General features: G+C 42.7%; 1 long non-coding RNA gene across 1 annotated transcript in view; it reads left to right on the top strand.

The window, feature by feature from the left end:
* The window catches only part of LOC138736753 (uncharacterized), a 52,644-nt gene extending 43,682 nt beyond the window's left edge, over positions 1-8,962 (top strand). The window contains exon 3 of the long non-coding RNA XR_011340555.1: positions 4,375-8,962. This is a non-coding gene — a long non-coding RNA (uncharacterized lncRNA). The remainder of the gene's footprint in view (positions 1-4,374) is intronic.
* The last annotated feature ends 9,571 nt before the right edge of the window (positions 8,963-18,533 follow it).

Consider the following 18,533-nt stretch of genomic DNA (forward strand, 5'->3'; position numbering starts at 1 on the left):
TGTCTGTAGCTGGAAGCACAGACATTTAAAATTTGCCTGTTTGAACTTTGGGAGGTTTGCATCTCAGCAGCTGTGACCGGAGGGAGCACCCGCCACCCCCCACCTCCCCACCATGTTTCACCATCCTCCCTCAGGAAGACCACTCAACCTGGGAACAACTAGCAACCCCTCCTTGAGAGAAGAAGCCTGCAATCCGGGAGACAACTACTTACTCCCCTGAGGCAAGATCACGTGACCCAGGGGGTAGCCAGCCACACCCCCCTCCCATGATGGAAGATTCTGTGACCCAGGTAGTAACCTGTGAACTAAAGCTGAAAAAAGCCACCTGTCGATGATGCCACTGAGACCTTTTCCTGCCAACAAGGCAGATTGTAATAGGTTTTCAGTCCCTCGCTCAGCACAACATTGCCTGTCGTTGATGCTGCTGTGACCTTTCCTGCAGACTAGGCAGATAGTACAGGTTTTTCAGTCCCAGCACACTACTGATCAGCATAGCACAGCTTACCGACCTGACGGCTAGCCAGTGGACTTCCAGCAGTAATGGACAGTCGCTCTACAGACCACCACCTACCAGCTCCTGTGTGTCATTGCAGACTTCGGCTGCTACCTGACTTTCTACAGTTAACTTTTTCCTACCAGACTTTGAGATTAGCACTATGGACTCTCATATTTACCAACAACCTCCTAACAGTATGGACTTTCACTTTTGGTAATGCATCTCAAATGTTTGATAATGTTTTGGATTTCTCATGTGTCTTAACTGTAATTATCTGTAATCAGATTTTTTGCAACTGCCTGTGGTTACCTTTTGCATACGTTAAGTGTCTCACATGATTCCTACTGTAATTTATTTGTGTTGTCAATAATTGGTTGTGGCTTTCTACTTGATTGAGCCCTGTTAGGATGTACAGTACATATCACTTCCTCCCCCAGCAACCTTCATACACGATGCTTCGGCACCGCACCACAAATGGCAAGTCTGCTCGGTTCTATGGTGGAATGTCCGCACTAATTCGGAACCGCTGAGTCAGTCGGTCGCTTACCGCTGGTTCTGTAGGGAGCTGTGTTGCGGTACACTTGGAGGGAGTGGGCAAAACCAGAGCTAACAGCTCCTGTCTTGTGACAGCTAGATATAACAGCCTCCTATCTAATGGAATCTAGCCACTACAGCCACGAGGAATAGTGACTCAGCAGCACCTGTACGTCTACTGAGAAGCCCTGGCCTACTCAACGTAGTTATGTCATGGGGTCGTTAGCACTTCAGATGTCATGACATGTTGTGTGTCTATATCAAGCCTGATAACACTGTAATAAATGCTTCTCCCTTCGTTAGCTGACAACTTCAGGTGTGATCTCATTATTTCAACATGATGGTGTACGACCTCAAACATCATCCACCACAAAGTATTAATTTAGGGCACATTTCCTGTCTCTGCATGTAGATTACCCCTTTGATCCCTGGTGTCTCTTGTTCCTAATTGTGGAACAGCCTGGGATTCCCTTTAAGCTTAATTCATGGACTCTTTTATGCTCCCTAACTTCACTGTTAACATCTAACCTGCACAAACTATATTCTTCAGGGGACTTGTGACTACATAAATTAAGTCGCTGGAGATATTGAAAGCTGATCGCTGCGAAGAGCCTTTATTCATCATAACAATCAGATAATCTCTTGGGAGATCTCAGTCGAATCTCTTTTAATTCAAACTTTAATATTTTGAGTATAGGCAGGCAACTTCAAACAATGAGATAAACAACAGACTCGCCAAGGCAAATAGCGCCTTTGGAAGACTACACAAAAGAGTCTGGAAAAACAACCAACTGAAAAACCTCACAAAGATAAGCGTATATAGAGCCGTTGTCATACCCACACTCCTGTTCGGCTCCGAATCATGGGTCCTCTACCGGCACCACCTACGGCTCCTAGAACGCTTCCACCAGCGTTGTCTCCGCTCCATCCTCAACATCCATTGGAGCGCTTACATCCCTAACGTCGAAGTACTCGAGATGGCAGAGGTCGACAGCATCGAGTCCACGCTGCTGAAGATCCAGCTGCGCTGGATGGGTCACGTCTCCAGAATGGAGGACCATCGCCTTCCCAAGATCGTGTTATATGGCGAGCTCTCCACTGGCCACCGTGACAGAGGTGCACCAAAGAAAAGGTACAAGGACTGCCTAAAGAAATCTCTTGGTGCCTGCCACATTGACCACCGCCAGTGGGCTGATATCGCCTCAAACCGTGCATCTTGGCGCCTCACAGTTTGGCGGGCAGCAACCTCCTTTGAAGAAGACCGCAGAGCCTACCTCACTGACAAAAGGCAAAGGAGGAAATACCCAACACCCAACCCCAACCAACCAATTTTCCCCTGCAACCGCTGCAATCGTGTCTGCCTGTCCCGCATCGGACTTGTCAGCCACAAACGAGCCTGCAGCTGACGTGGACTTTTTACCCCCTCCATAAATCTTCGTCCGCGAAGCCAAGCCAAAGAAGAAGAACTAGATGAACCACTTTTAATATTCAAATACCAATGGCTAATCCAAGAGTTCTGAGCACAAATCCTCAGACACCCAAAATATCTTATTTTTATTGCAGTGTTAAGGGATAGTTTTCTAGATATACAAAAAGTTTGAAATGATAAGTGACAAGACAGACGTCCTGAACTTTACATTAAGAAAGAGGCATTTGTGCTTGACAATGTTAATGCAAAGTCCCATATCCAATTATAAGATTTTTTATAGCCTTAAAATTCAGGAGATGAACATTTTATGGCTTTTCTGATCGTATCATGAGAAATTCATTAAGGGATGATTAACATTCAGTTATTCTTTCCATGCATTGTTCCAATGATACAGTCCCAGAATATCCCACATCCAGTCCCTCGTTTCTATGTTCTTGCAGTGGAACTTTATTCCCTCTGAAAATAGGTTCTCATTTGAATTAATGCCTGCTATATTCACCAGGTTCTATTACCAATAACTCCTGAAGAATCCCTGCAAGTCTTGGTCAATTACAAATGCCAATTCAGTACATTTCTGATGATCTGAAACGCTTGGGACCGGGCGTGCATTGGTTAACTGCATTTTCCGGATAAATGAGAAATGGCTTTAAGTAGCCCAGTAGAATACTTGTATTAGCTGTTGCCAATCCCCAACACTTCTCCACTGCTATCACCAATCCTGCCCGGGAGCCTGGGGTCCCCGCTTTGATCCCCGAAATCTCCTCACCACTGTTGCCGAACCTGCCTGGGAGCCCGTGGTCCTCACTCCAATCCCAGACACCTCCCCACCACCGCCTCCGAACCTGCCCGCGAGCCCAAGGTCCCAATTCGGATCCCAAGTTTAATTCTTACCTTGAGTATATAAGAGCTCTGTTGGATTCAAAATGGCGCTATCAGCTAGTCAAAGACCCACTTGAGCATGGCGGGTTAAAAAAAATGCAATTTCCGACATCATGCTGCCACCAAAGGTTTTTTCAGATAACTGAGAATTTCGGTAAAGTGGTTTTCAGATTATCATAAATGTACTGTACTTGCCATCTTTCCTTTTTATTCCATGATCAAACCTTCCTCATTCAACATTCCCTAATTTTGCCATCTTTGTCTTTCTTCTTTATGGGGACATGCTGGCCTTAAACTCTTATCAACTTTCTTTTAAAGAACTCTAACTTGTTTTCTTTCATTTTACTTGCAAGCATCTGCTCCCAATCTATTTTCACCAGATTCTCTCTTATACTATTGAAATTCACCTTTTCCCAATTCAAGAGCTTAACTTCAGGACTCACCTTATCCCTTTTTTCCTTGAAACTTACAGAATTATGGTAACTGTTCCCCCACTGAAATTACTGCCACTTGTCTAGTTTAATTTCCTAAGATAAGGTTGGGTATTGCCCTGTCTCTAATTGGATTCTGTATTGTCTCAAGAATTTTACTCCATCCAAGCCCCTTGCACAAAGGTAATCAAATCAATAGTGGGAAGTTAAAATTTCCCACAACTATAACCCCTTGCTTTTATATAATTTTTCCCTATTTACTTACAATCCACTCCTCTAATTCTGGGAGACCTATCATATAAAACAAGCCAAGTGATTGTCCCTTTCTTGTTAACTACCCCACTTGGTCTTGTAGGAAGAGACCAGATACTTACAGTGTCTGATTGCTCCATTCCTACTCCAACCTGGGTCAATAGGAGAAACTCAGCAGATCATGCAGTGTCCTATATATAGCAAAGGTAAACATACATAACTGACATTTTGGGCTTGAGCCCTTCATCAAGGTATGGAAAAATGTCGCCAGGCATCTGAACAAATTTTCTTTGTTACTGTGGGCATCAGATCCTTATTCCCTTTTACCTCTCTTAATAATTTGTAATTTTCAGATAACACTGCTGGACATCCTTGAGGAGACACGGGTGAAGAAGAAGAATTTTAAAATGTGAAGGACAATTTCTTTATTTACAGAGAATGGTAGATGCAGAAAGCAGATAAATAGTTTCATTTAAGAACTTCAAGACTGACAAATGAACATGCAGGTAATGAGTAATGAAATGAGTTTATTGTCATGCACATTATACAATGTACAGGTAAACAGGTATTTCAGAAAAAATGCCAACAGTGTACATTAGATTAAAATGAAGAGAGATAATAAATACAAAAGAAAGATAAATAAATATTCACAGATCACCATGTGCAACCCGTGAAGTTTTAGTTTAAATTGGATGTCATGTTCAGTAGAGACATGAGCCAAAGGGCCTGTTTCTGTGTTTTACTGTTCTATATTCTATCTATCTAACATGGAGGGGCACATCAGAGCCAAGTGTGCAAGAAAGAAAGAAAGTGTCAACAAGGGGAAAAAAAGAGAAAAAGGGATGATCCAGATACAGAAAACAGCCCTCTGGAGTAAAAACCGTGGCGGAAAAGGATGAAAGCCCTAGCAGTGAAACTAACGACTCAAAGGAAGACAAGGCACTGGAAGTAATGTATATTCATGGATTAAAGGTTAAGAAATTGGAAATCTATGTCCATGTGAAAATCAACAATGAACCTCTCCAAATGGAGTTGGACACGGGGATGGGGGCAGGCAGAGGTGCCGTTAATGCAAATAAAGTTAAAACCATGACTGTTACCTCACCTCACCATTAAACACCATGGTGTGAAAACTATCATGGGGAGAAAGTCAAGGTGTTAGGAAAATTCAAAGTAAACATGGAATATAAAGGACAGACACCAAAAAGATTACCCCTCTACATCGTTGACACCAAGGAATTGGCATTGTTTGGAAGAAACTGGTTATCACACATTCAACTAGATTGGATGGAAATTGGATCCATAATGAATGTATGACTGGAGGATGTGGCCAAGCCAAAAGTGGAGCAAGTGCTTAAGAAGTATAAGACGGTTTTTGAAAATGGCCTGGAGAAAATCCAAGGAATCCAGGTGAAGTTACACTTGTAATAAGGTGTTGAACCCAAGTTCTATATGCCCAAATTATTCCAGGCCCTGAATGGGGGAAAGAAATTCACGAAGCTGGAGTTATGCCAAGCACATCAGCAAATAGAATTGGATAAGGCCTCCAAGAAATACGTGGAAATAAATACTCATTGGGGTCATTCACCTATACCTGAATGCCAAGTGCCCCAGTAATATTTCAAGGGTTTATGCATGGCATAAATATAGGATGCTATCTTGGTGACATCATAATTACAATTAGAGACTATTCAGAGCACTGATCTAACCTAGAAAGGGTCCTAACACAATTGCAACAAGTGAACGTCCAGCTGCACCAGGACAAGCGTGTATTTATGGTGTCTTCCGTAACATATTTGGGCTTCACAATTAACAGTGAAGGAGTCCGTATGGATACCGCTGGTACTAAAGCTGTCTGCACAATATCCTACCCAACAAATTGAGCCAAATTGCAGTTGTTCCTGGGCTTGGTTAACCATTATTGGAAGCACATTCCAAATATGTCACTGCTGTGCAGCCCACTGAACCAATAGTTAAGAAAAGAACAGAAATAGTGCTGGAATGAAGAGATTAGTAATGCGGTCAATCATTTTAAAGAACTAATGTCAAGCAACAATATTCTTGTCCACTATGACCCAGAAAAGGAAGTGACCCTTGCAGTGGATGTTTTGCCAGAGGGCTGAGGAGTCGTGTTGTCACAGGTGATGGAAAAGGGGAACAACCAGTAGCTTCTGTTTTCAGGTCTTTGACGGCTTGTGAACAAATTTATGTACATCTGGAAAAATAAGGGCTATCCATAATATTGGTGTCAAACTATTTCACCAATACTTATATGGTAGAAAGTTTACTTTAGTAACAAACAACAAATCACTGAGTTGGATTCTAGGCCCTAAACAGGGATACCAGTGCTAGCTGCAACAAGAATTCAAAGGTCGGCTATGCAGCTCACCACATATGATTATGATTCGAAACATAAACCAGCAACACAAAACGCCCATGCTGATGCCCTATCTCACTTAGCTCTACCTGAAATGAACAGAAAGATGAGATAATTAAATGGACACTGGAGGCTACAGCTATTAATCAAGAACATTTTCATTCCTTACCAATTACAGCACAGAATGTCAGCAAAGAAGTACAGAAAGAAGCTACACTGTCAAAGGCCCTATATTTCACATTAAATGGGTGGCCCAAGGCCGAAGCCATTTCTCCTCAACTGAAACCTTATTATACATAACCAATGAAATATCAATTGAAGAAGGTTGTTTATTATGGGGGACCAGGACAATCATTCCTATGAAATGGCAAGCTGCCATGTTATTAGAGCTCCACAACAACCATCCAGGGGTGGTTTGGATGAAAGCTTTGGCACATTTGCTTGTCTGGTAGTCATCAATGGAGATCGATATTGAACAAACAGTGAGAAGATGTTGCATTGTCAGGAGATGCAACTCAAGCCGAAGCTAACTAATGGAAATAGCCATCGTGACAATGGCACAGGATTCACATAGATGTCGCTGGTCCTTTTATGGGAGAAAACATCTTATTATTGTCAATGCATACTCTAAATGGCCAGTAGTGTCAAACATGAAAACAACACCAAACTAGACTCTGAAGTATGTTCGCATCATATGGATTACCTATAGAACTAGTCTCTGAAATCAGCCTCAGTTTGTATCTGATGCTTTTAAGGTGTTCCTATGTAATAACAATATACAAGAAATTTTATCAGAGCCCTACCACCCAAGCATGAATGGGGAAGTGGAACATTTTGTGCAAACTTTTAAAAAGGCCATGAAAACTAACAAATCCCTAAACATATCATGGAATCACAAACTTGCAGATTTTCTAACAGAATATAGAAACACACTGCACTCTATTACCAAACAAACACCAGCAGAATTGATGTTTGGGTGGGACTTAAGGACAAGACTTTCCACGGTGCACATGGAACAATCTACATCTCCATGTAAACCTACCAGATCTCTTGAAGTAGGAGAACAAGAATATGGGACTATCAGGACAATAGGGAGTGTGGATTGAGGCGTGATTCTTAAAAAACTGAGTCCTTGTTCTTATTCCGTTCTGGTGGGAACTAAAATATGGAAATGCCACATCGACCAGTTAAGAGTGGGTGGATGATCCAGTGCCCAAACCCACTGCTCATGGCCCTGACGAATTTCCAGTGAGGGTTCCTAACGACAATGTTCCAGAAATATGTTTAGAAGATGATGCCCCCTTGACGTTGACTGCTCAGTACAGCTGTCCTACACTATGTCCTGCTCAGCAGTGCAGTCCAACACTACGTCTGGCTCAGCAGAGCAGTCCTACACAACATCCGAATGGGGCTAGCCAAGAAGATCAAAAAGGCAAAAACATCCTCATGAACACCTGAGGGACTATGTAGAGTGATTTGGCTGCTTAACATGTCATACTTATGTTGTAGTGTAATTGTAATTCACACAATTAGTCCATAGGCACCATGTAGTTATCGTATTTCAGTATAAATGGTGCCTATAAGTTATTTCACGAAGCATTTATTTTTGTGGGAGGGAGGAGGGGAGTGTGTCATGTATGCACCTGCATGCGTATGATGTCATCATGTATAAATATTGTGTGCTGCAGGGAACCATGTTTAGTTTAGTAATAAAAAATGAATGAAGCACCACGTCTCCATGTGCTAGTGTATTTCTATATCTAGAATACACAACTTTATCAATCTTTCCTATTGGCTCAAAGACAAATTATACCAGGAAGACACAACTCTACCACCAGAATCTTCAGCTGACATGACCATTCAAACATTCACTAGTTCACTGTACCATAAAGTCCACCAAGTGCATTAGCTCTCCCTTTGCTCTTCGGTCCTGAGATGAACCATGCTCCACTCCAAATCGTGAACTGTGGACAATGTTGGAGGAGTTAGGCCCTTCAGGTAGCATTGCAGCCACGCCCTCATTAGAAAAGGAACGGTGGGTAGCATTTTGAAATCCTTGGTTGTTGTAAGTCTGTACACAGTTGCTAATATCGGTAGTGTTAAATCCAATGTGACTGAGTTGTACTGTGTTTGTATGAGTGTAAGCAGTTGCTAGTATCAGTGTGACTAATTATACTGTGTTTTGAAATTGAGAGTATTTACGTGTGTTATCCCCAATGCAATCCCCATCTGTATTTTAATAAAGTTTCTTCCTTTGTTAGCCTATGTCCAGACTCATTGCTCTTTGGACCCACCAAACTTTTCCCTTCCAACAGAACAAGGTGCCACAGATATGAACCAGTACAGTTGCTACCCCTCCATCATAAGATTCGCAAACAACAATCTCAATCAAAGACTCATTTAAGGACTCTTATTTTAGACATTATTTATTTATTGAATATTTATTTTCTGTATTTACATTTCCCCCTTTTGTTTACATTTCTTTTCTTGAGTACAGTTTTTTGCATTACTAATAAGTAAAAATTCTGCCTGGCCTGCAGGAAAAAAAGAATCTCAGGGTTGTATGTGATGTCATGTATGATGATAATAAATCTGAACTTTGAATAGAGAATATCGTGTGTGTGGTGAACTGCTGTACACTTTATTCTGGTTTTGCCCCATCCTGTGGCTGGACCCATAGCTCCTCCCTCTTGACCCTGTATAAAGGCTCCAACACCGTAACCCCTCCCCAGAAACCCTGCATCACAGCACATGATGACCTTCCAAGTTTATTGTAAATTCTTTTGAGTTATTGATAGTGCATCGATTTTATTTACAATATTTTTTTTCAATGATGGAACAATTCTTGAAGCCTGATGAGCTGGAGATCGAACCACAATCGGCAGAAACCTGACTGGTTTAAACTCTGGCTATGCTGCTTTGTGGTCTTCCTACAAAACTTCACCAGAGTCGTGGCTATAGAGGCAAACAAACTGAACCTACCCATCTCCCGGGTCGGACATTGAGTGTTCCCGATGATCAGGGACACCTCAGCGCACATGGAGGAAATGAACATACTCAAGGACCAGTACAGGAAGGAAGTTAATGAGGTATAAACCAGGCACATGCTGGCTACCCACAGACAGCGACCATAAATCGAGCAACAAGTTCCTTTGTGCCCTGCATGGACTTGCATGAGTGTGCAACTTCTAGTCAGTGCTGGCTGCCCAGAACAAGGAGGACATGATCCAGGATGCCTATGCTGCAGGTGTCAGGTCAGACTAAGCGCGCCAGAGGCTACTCGAGCAGAGAAGTTAGACTTAAGAGGGGTGATCAACCTCATGAAATCGCTGGAGATCACACTCTGTAACATTGATGCATACTCGGCAAATGGCGTGTGGGCCACCATCTTGGGACTCAGGTCCACAGCCAGCAGCCCGCTACCACATTCAATAAAGCAAACATACCACAGCTGCAGTATCCCACAAGCACCTGAAGTGCTACTTCTGTGGCCAACCAAAGCATCCCAAAAGCACTGCTTGGTGAAAGATGCTATGTGTGCAGTGCAAGATAAAAGGGCACTACACGAAGGTATGTCAATTGCAGCTGCCTTCCAGCTCCAGCGCTGCCGCATGTGCAGCACGGGAGCTGTCATCTTAGCTGCCACCAACTTCATCTTGGATGCAACCAACTCTGGGGACAACTACACCACCGCATGGGCACCACCATTATCCTCCCAGACCATGAGTCAACACAGGCCAGACTGTGAACTGACACTAGCCTCTGATGTGCTGGAACAAAACAGTCCACATCAACCCTTCTGGTCTATGATGGACATCTCAATCTCAATCAACAATCAGGTGACAAGATGCCTTTTTGATAGCGGGAACACTGAGAATTTTATCCACCCCAACACGGTGCAGCATCAATCCCTTAAAGAAAAGCCAGTAAGCTATAAAGTTGCCTTGGCCTCAAAGTCCCACTCAGCCAAGATCCGCAGCTACATTACCATGACACTGACCATGCAGGGCATGACTTACAGGAACTCTAAACTCTTTATCATACCACAGCTCTGCGCACCAGTGCTGCTGGGGTTGGACTTTCAGTGCCATCTCAAGAGTGTCACAATGCAATACGATGGTCCCCTGACCCCCCAATAGTCAGCAACCTGTGGTTTATCAGCATGCCACCCCTTCCTCCGCTATCCCAACCGACACGCGGTTTATCTACTCTCTGTATCGACCTCCCCACCACTGTTCGCGAACCTCACCTCCAACTGTAAACCAGTCACTACAAAAAGCAGACGATACAGTGAAGGGGACAGGGCATTTATTAAAGCAAAAATCCGGTGACTACAGAATGAGGGGATCATCGAGCCCAGTACCAGCCTGTGGAGAGCCCAAATAGTGGTGGTCAAGGGTGGACACAGGATGCCGATTGATTATAGCCAGACTATTAACTGCTATATACAGCTGGATGCGTATACCCTCCCTCACATTGCGAACATGGTCAATTAAATTGCCCACTATCATGTCTTTTCCACGATGACCTGAAATCAGTCTACCACCAGCTTCCCACCCATCTGAGGAGAGCCCGTACACCACCTTTGAGGCAGATGGCCACCTCTACCATTTCCTAAAGGTCTCTGTTTTCCAGCGGAGGGTGGACCAAAATGACCTGCGTGCTGCCTTCCCCTACTTGGATAACGTCAAGATCTGTGGCCATCAAGCAATCCAATACCTAGGTATTAGACTACGAATCACCATTTAAATGGCAAACACAAGCAATCCGATACCTAGGTATTAGACTAGATAATAATCTAGGCCATCTATACAGATTAGATTATCAGCCATTAATAAAAAAAATTCCAAGATGACTTAGAACAATGGAAAGATTTACCACTAACACTGATAGGAAGGGTTAATTGCATTAAAATGAATATCTTCCCAAGGATACAATACCGATTTCAAGCGTTACCAATTCCCTTAACAGAGAAATTCTTCAATGAGCTAAAGAAAATAATAAGGAAATTCTTATGGAAAGGGTGGAAACCGAGGATAGCGCTAGATAAATTAACAGAATGGTACAAACAAGGGGGCTTACAGCTACCAAACTTAAATAATTATTATAAAGCAGCACAATTAAGATATCTATCAGATTTTTATCAAACAAGGGATAAACCAGATTGGACCAGGTTAGAGCTAGATAAAATAGGGGAGAAGGTACCTGAACATATGCTATATAAGTGGGATGAAAAACTGGTGCAACAGGGGAATTCACCAGTACTGCACCATCTGCTCAACATTTGGAAGAAGATTCACGTAGAAAGGAAAAAAAACAAATTACCAACTTCCAAAATTATTATTGATGCAAAATCAACTAATCCCTTTCACAATAGATAACCTTTCCTTTAGAGAATGGGAGAGAAAAGGGATCAAAAGAATAGAAAATTGTTTTTTGGGAAATAATTTATTATCTTTTGAACAAATAAAGTACAAATATGGAATAACTCACGGTACAATGTTTGCATACCACCAACTGAAAACCTACTTAAAGGACAAATTGGGAAGCGGGCTGAGGTTACCAGAAGGAAGCAGCTTTGAATATGTGATTACAGACACAATGATAATTAAAAGATTTATAACAAGCATGTACATCAAGTTGCAAGAGAAAGAGAATGATGAAATAAGCTGTAAACCCAAAGAAAAGTGGGAACAGATCTAAACATAAAGATAAAAAATGAAAAATGGGAAAAGCTATGCTCTGGAACTATAAGAAATACAATAAACATGAGGTTATGCATGATACAATATAATTGGTTACACAGGCTATATATCACGCCCCAAAAGTTAAATAAATGGGACACAACAGTATCAGATAGATGTTTTTGCTGTAAGAAGGAAACGGGAACAACAATACATGCAATTTGGGCATGTGAGAAAGTGGAAAAGTTTTGGGAAGAACTAAATCAGGTATTAAATAAAATTACAAAAAGCCACATACCAAAATATCCAGAGATCTTTCTTCTAAGTAATATTAGAAGTAAAGAATTAGGCCTCAAACTGGATGAAGCACAAAAAAGATTTATTATGATAACCTTAGCTGTAGAAAAAAAATGTATAATGTCAACCTGGAAATCAGAAGAGAGCCTGAGAGTACAGCAATGGTACATAGAAATGAATAAATGTATTCCATTGGAAAAAATAACATATAATTTAAAAAATAAACTCACATTATTCAAACAAATTTGGGAACCGTACATGGAACACAACAGAGAGGGCCTACCATGGACCTCCACCCCCTAAAATGACAGAATGAGAAGAAGACGAAATGAACTGACCCAGTGTGTAAAAGTAGATGACACAATTTTCTTGTTTATTTTCATTGTGTGATGACATTGTTTAATGTATCGTATATGTTGAACGTTTAGTGGGTAGGGAGGGGGTTGGGAAGGAGGGAGGGAAGGGAGGGGGGAAAAGGGGAGAAAATGACACTGTATATTCAAGAAGGAAATGTTTGTATTTTGGTTAATATGGTTCATAGTGTGAAAAATAAAAACATTTTTTAAAAATGGCCATGACCTGCAAGATCATGATGCCAACCTCCAGAAATTCCTCACAGCAGCTAAAGACCTAAACCTCACCTACAACATCGATAAATATGTTTTCCACACTACCCACCTGTCAATCCTTGGCTGTGTTGTGGAGAATGGGGTTATTGGCCCCGATCCCAACCCCATGTGCCCTCTGTTGGAGTTCCCCCTTCCCTACAGCCTCAAGGTACTGAAAAGTGCCAGGGGTTCTTTTCTATTATGCCCGGTGGGTGCCCAATTATGTGGACAAAGCCCACCCCCTTATCCAGTCCACATCCTTCCCCCTGACAAGAGAGGCCCAGGGAACCATTTGATGAATAAAAGAGGACTTTGCTAAATCTGCAATGTATGTGGTAGATGAATCTGCCCATTTCAGGTCAAGAGCAACGCAGTCAATTTCACCCTGGCCACCACCCTGAACCAGGTAAGTCGGCCAGTGGCCTTTTTCTCCTGTAACCTCCAAGGCCCTGAAATCCAACTCTCCTCCATCGAGAAGGAGGCTCAGGCAATAGTTGAGGCAGTATGGCACTGGAGGCATTACCTGGCCTGTAGATACTGTACCCTGTTCATGGACCAAAGGACCATGGCATTCATGTTTAACAATAAACAGCGGGGTAACTATAACTATGATATTCAGTATCGGCCAGGGAAGCTTAACAAGCCCCCAGACTCCCTATCCTGAGGATCATGTGCCAATGTCCAGATAGACTACCTCAAGATCTTCCACAATGACCTCTGCCACCCAGCTGACACGAGACTTTTCCACTCCATAAAATCTCGTAACCTGCCATACTCCATCAGGGAGGTCAGAGACATGTTGAGGGACTGCTGAGTCTGCGCGGAGTGCAAACTGCACTTCTATCAACCAGATAGGGCACACCTGGTAAAAGCCATATTGTCATTTGAATGCCTGAGTATAGATTTCAAAGGCCTCCCTCCCCTCAACCAACCACAAAATATATTTCCTCATGGTCATCGATGAGTATTCATGTTTCCCTTTTGCCATCCCTTGCCCAAACATGACCTCCACCACAGTCATCAACTTGTATACTCTATTTGGGTACCCATCATACATCCACAAGACTGGGGGTTCTTGTTCATGAGCTGCAAGCTGCACCAATACCAGCAGGGCCACTAGTTATAACCCCCGTGGGAATGGCCAGGTGGTGAGGGAGAATGCCCACCATATGGAAGGTCATCCTCCTTGTCAAGTTCAGGGGGCTGCCAGTCTCTCACTGGCAAGAGGTCCTTCCCAAGGTACTCCACGCAATCAGGTCACTGCTATGTACTGCCACCAATGCTACCCCGCACAAATGAATTTTCTCCTTCCCCAGGAAGTCACCATACCCCCAGCAAGTCGACACAGCGCGGGAGGTCCAGAAAGAATCAACGACTGCAGCTTACAGCAGAGCACCCGACTCTCTGTCGGTCTTAATGAAAGACCAGATCGTTGGACAGACTTAACCTCTAAGACTTTGTGCCCCACATCACTTCTCCCAGACAAAAAAAATGGTGAATATAGTGAACTACTGTACATTCTTTAATCTGGCTCCACCCCATCCTGTGGCTAGACCCGTGGCTCCTCTCTCTTGACCTGTATAAAAGCTCCAACACCACAACCCCTCCCCAGAAAGCCTGGTCACAGCATAGGACGACCTTAAAGTTTATTGTAAATAAAAGCCTATAGTTCTGTAACTCTAGTCTTTTGAGTTATTGATAGTGCATCAATGTGCAAGCAGCAAAGATTTAATTTAACTTGGGCATCATGTTTGGTACAATCCCATGGGGAAAATGGCCTGTTCCAGTACTGTACTGTTTTATGTTCTATGTAACATTCAGATCCACATCCACACCAACTGAATACGGCTTCAGTACCAGCTGTTATGTTAAATGTCAGTTGTGTAACTCAAGTCAACTTATCAAATTCTGATTAAGCACTCCTCCTGGTTTATGGATGAGATTACTTGCAGCTCACTATATTCAGCTTAGGTTACTTTTATTGTTGCCAGTTCTGCTTGTAGTTTGGTGTGCTCCAGCTTCACACAGCACTTCACTGTTAACTTCCTTTCCACCACTCTGCTTTGTTTCTTGTACTGAATTAATTTCAGGTCACGTGCCTGAACATAGCATAGTCATCTTTTTCTCTGCCTACTACAGCCATGACAGCAGTTGGCTCCTGTGATGTGGAGAAAAGTCTGAATGCAGTTTAACCACAAACAAGTATCTTTAAGCATGGGGGGAAGTCGCAACAGGGATAGGACTCACATATGCAAACGAGATCACACACAGTTTATATGATCAGAAGCAGCTGATTAATACTATTACAAGCCACAATTCCCACAGTTAATACGAAAAGATGGCATAAACAGTTCCCATTATCCCTTGCTAACTGACAGCCATGACATCCCTATTGGTGATAGAAATATTACAATGAATAAGTCACAATAGTCCTCTTAAACGTGTACCACTGTAGCCCGGGACACACCTTACAATGGTCTCTCCAGCATCACCCACGTCTCATCACCTGGAAAGGAACTAGGGCTCGTCTCCAGGGGAAAAGAGGAAGAGCTGTTACATGTGGTGGGCTTTATACCTCAGCTGGCTGGAGAGGCTGGCTCAGGTATGCTCAAAATAGGCAAGATGATTAAGAGAGCCAATCACAAAGTGTGTGCTCACCTATGGGTGAGTTTGGCCTTGATTGGCAGATGAGGTGATATCCGACTAAGCTCCTGCCGAAGGGCTCATGTGACCCTCCTTGTTACATCTTCTCATCAGATTCTATTTCTTCCTTCCTATCTCTCTTACCTGCCCAACCTCCTATGGCAGGTTTGGAGTTTCCTACTGGAATGAGTGTTGGTGAGACATCAGGAAAAATGCATTATTCCCATTAGGGATTAGGGAGCCTTGAAAATTCCTCAAATGCCCTGCATTTCTCTGCCATATTCTCAATCATACTTCTCCTATTTTCCGGGCAATTTTTCCAATTACTTTACCCTCTTTCACACTGGGCTACACTGTTTTCAGAAATGTTTGCCCACTGGCCCATTCCCACAACGTTCCGGCTATTTGCTGGGCATCTCAATGTATATCGATTTTTACCAATATTGTGAATCAATAACATGGATTTATAATTTCCTTCAAATTATTCCAAAATTTTGCATTTCTATATTCTCCCTATAATTTTGTTTAAAATCAATTGTGGGGTAGATGGTTTACAGACAGAGGTTGTCAGTAGCATCCAGAGTCCCTGCCGATCTCATCCTTCCCTTATCGTAAATGAGCACTTCCACCCATTCTGCAGCATCGACCTTTCTCAGCTATGCTGGTTCTGGGGCCCCTAAGTTTCCCTGATTTCCAGAGGTGTTTTCACTCTGATCTTCAGAATGATACCGGGTTAGTTGTCAACCTGTTTTTGTTGCTGCCACGTGCCATTTTTGAGCCCGAGCCCAGAAACCACTTTCGCACTTTGCCCTCTGGCTCCCCACCAATCTTTTTGCTGTTGTGGGAGAACTCACAGAAATGGCCTTCCAGCACTTACAATCGTTTTCACTGTTCTGGGGTCTTGACCCTGCGCACAACTCCCTTCACCTCAGAACAATCTTGTCATGCTTTCCTCGCTTTTCTCTTGACCATCTTCCAGAGTGAAATGATAGTGTCCAAGTCCTAGTGGCTGATCATATTTAATTACATGCAAAAGTAGTGAAATAAAAAAGTGGTGCCCTCAGTTACTATTGCTGACTATGCCAAGTGATTGTGCAACAGATTCAAGAGTGTGCTGGAAATAGGAAATTTATATCTAAAGCAAACAGAGGTACCATTTATGATCTAAAATCTATTAAAAAATTGCTTGAGGCTGATGACACACTGTCCATTTCCAGTCAATGTTGTATTTTACTAACATTCTTTTTCACACATATTAATGAGCACCCTGGGGATTCATGACAAAGATAAACTTAATTAATCTCTAAGGATGACAAACAATTTTAACAGAATGAACTTAAGTAACCTTTGTAACCATAGATTAAAGGAGTTATAAATCACAGAAATAGGCGCTTCACCCTAACTCGTCCATGCCATCAACTTGCCACCCTGAACTAATCTAATTTCCCTGCATTTAGATAAGATTTCTTTAAAACTATCCAATCTGTGTACTTTGTCTTTTGAACATTGTGATTGTATCCCCCATCTACCACTGCCTCTGTCAGGTGTTCCACATATCTTCCACCCTTTTTTTGAAAAAGTTGCCTCTCAGATCTGTTTTAAATTTTTCCTCTCTCACCTTAAATCTATGAATACTATATTTTCAGATACAGATTTCAGATTTATTGTCAGAATACATACATGACATCACGTACAACCCTGAGATTCTTCTTCCTGTGGGCGCAGCAGAATTACCACTAATTGGTAGTGCAAAAGAAACTGTACACAGCATATACACGTAAACAAATAAAGAACTGTAAACAGATAATGAATGTAAACAAAATGACTGCTCAATGCAGAGAGAATAAAAATAACAATGAAGTGCACAAGTATGAGTCCTTAAATGTGTTTCTGATTGAATTTGTCTTTGATGGTGGAGGGGTAGCAGCTGTTCCTGGTACGAGTATTGTGGCACCTATACCTCTTTCCTGATGGCAACAGTGAGAACAGAGCAAGAGCTAGATGGTGTGGGTCTTTGATGATTGCTGCTGCCCTCTGACGGCAGCATTCCCTGCAGATGTATCCAATAGTGGGGGGGGTTTTGCCTGTGATGTCCTGGGGTGTGTCCACTACCTTTTGGAGGGCTTTTCGCTCAGAGGTATACCAGACCACGATGCAGCTGGTCAGAACACATTCCGCCACTCCTCTCTAGAAACTCGCCAGGGTTTTTGGTGTTATACGAAACCTCTGCTAACTCCTGAGGGGGTAGAGGCACTGACGTGCTTTATTCATGATGCCATTGGTGTGTTGGGCACAGGAAAGAACCTCTGAGAAAATGACTCCCATGAACTTAAATTTGCTCACCCTCTCTACCTCTTATCCCCCAATGATCACTGGATTGTATAACTCTGGCTTTCCTTTCTTGAAGTCAACAATCAGCTCCTAAGTTGAGGTGACACTGAGTGCAAAGTTGTTGTTGGTGCACCATTCAGCCACGTTTCCCTCCTGTATGCAGACTCATCCCCTTCCTTTATACTAGCTTTTAGACTCCACGATTCTTGGATTAAACTAGGTCCTTTCACCTTATCTACACCCCTTGTTAATTCATCACTGGACTTAGGTTGTCAGTGGCATCCAGAGACCCTGCCGATCTCATCCTTCCCTTATTGTAAATGAGCACTTCCACCCATCCTGCAGCTTATTATCAAGCTATTGTTTAAGGCATAGATCAATGCAATAATGATGCATACGCCACCCCGGCGGCCCATACAGCTGCAGTAGAGAACCCTGAGCCATCACAGAGACCGCAGGTATATGAGAAGGATTCTTTAGCAGGGCTGCCTGATAACCTTCCAGTTGCTCGTGAGAAATGAGCTGTGGCTGGCACTTAGAACACAAAATGGAAATGTTTCTTCTGTGGATTC

The sequence above is a fragment of the Narcine bancroftii genome, chromosome 6, assembly GCF_036971445.1.
Source record: "Narcine bancroftii isolate sNarBan1 chromosome 6, sNarBan1.hap1, whole genome shotgun sequence".
Lineage (NCBI taxonomy): Eukaryota > Metazoa > Chordata > Chondrichthyes > Torpediniformes > Narcinidae > Narcine > Narcine bancroftii.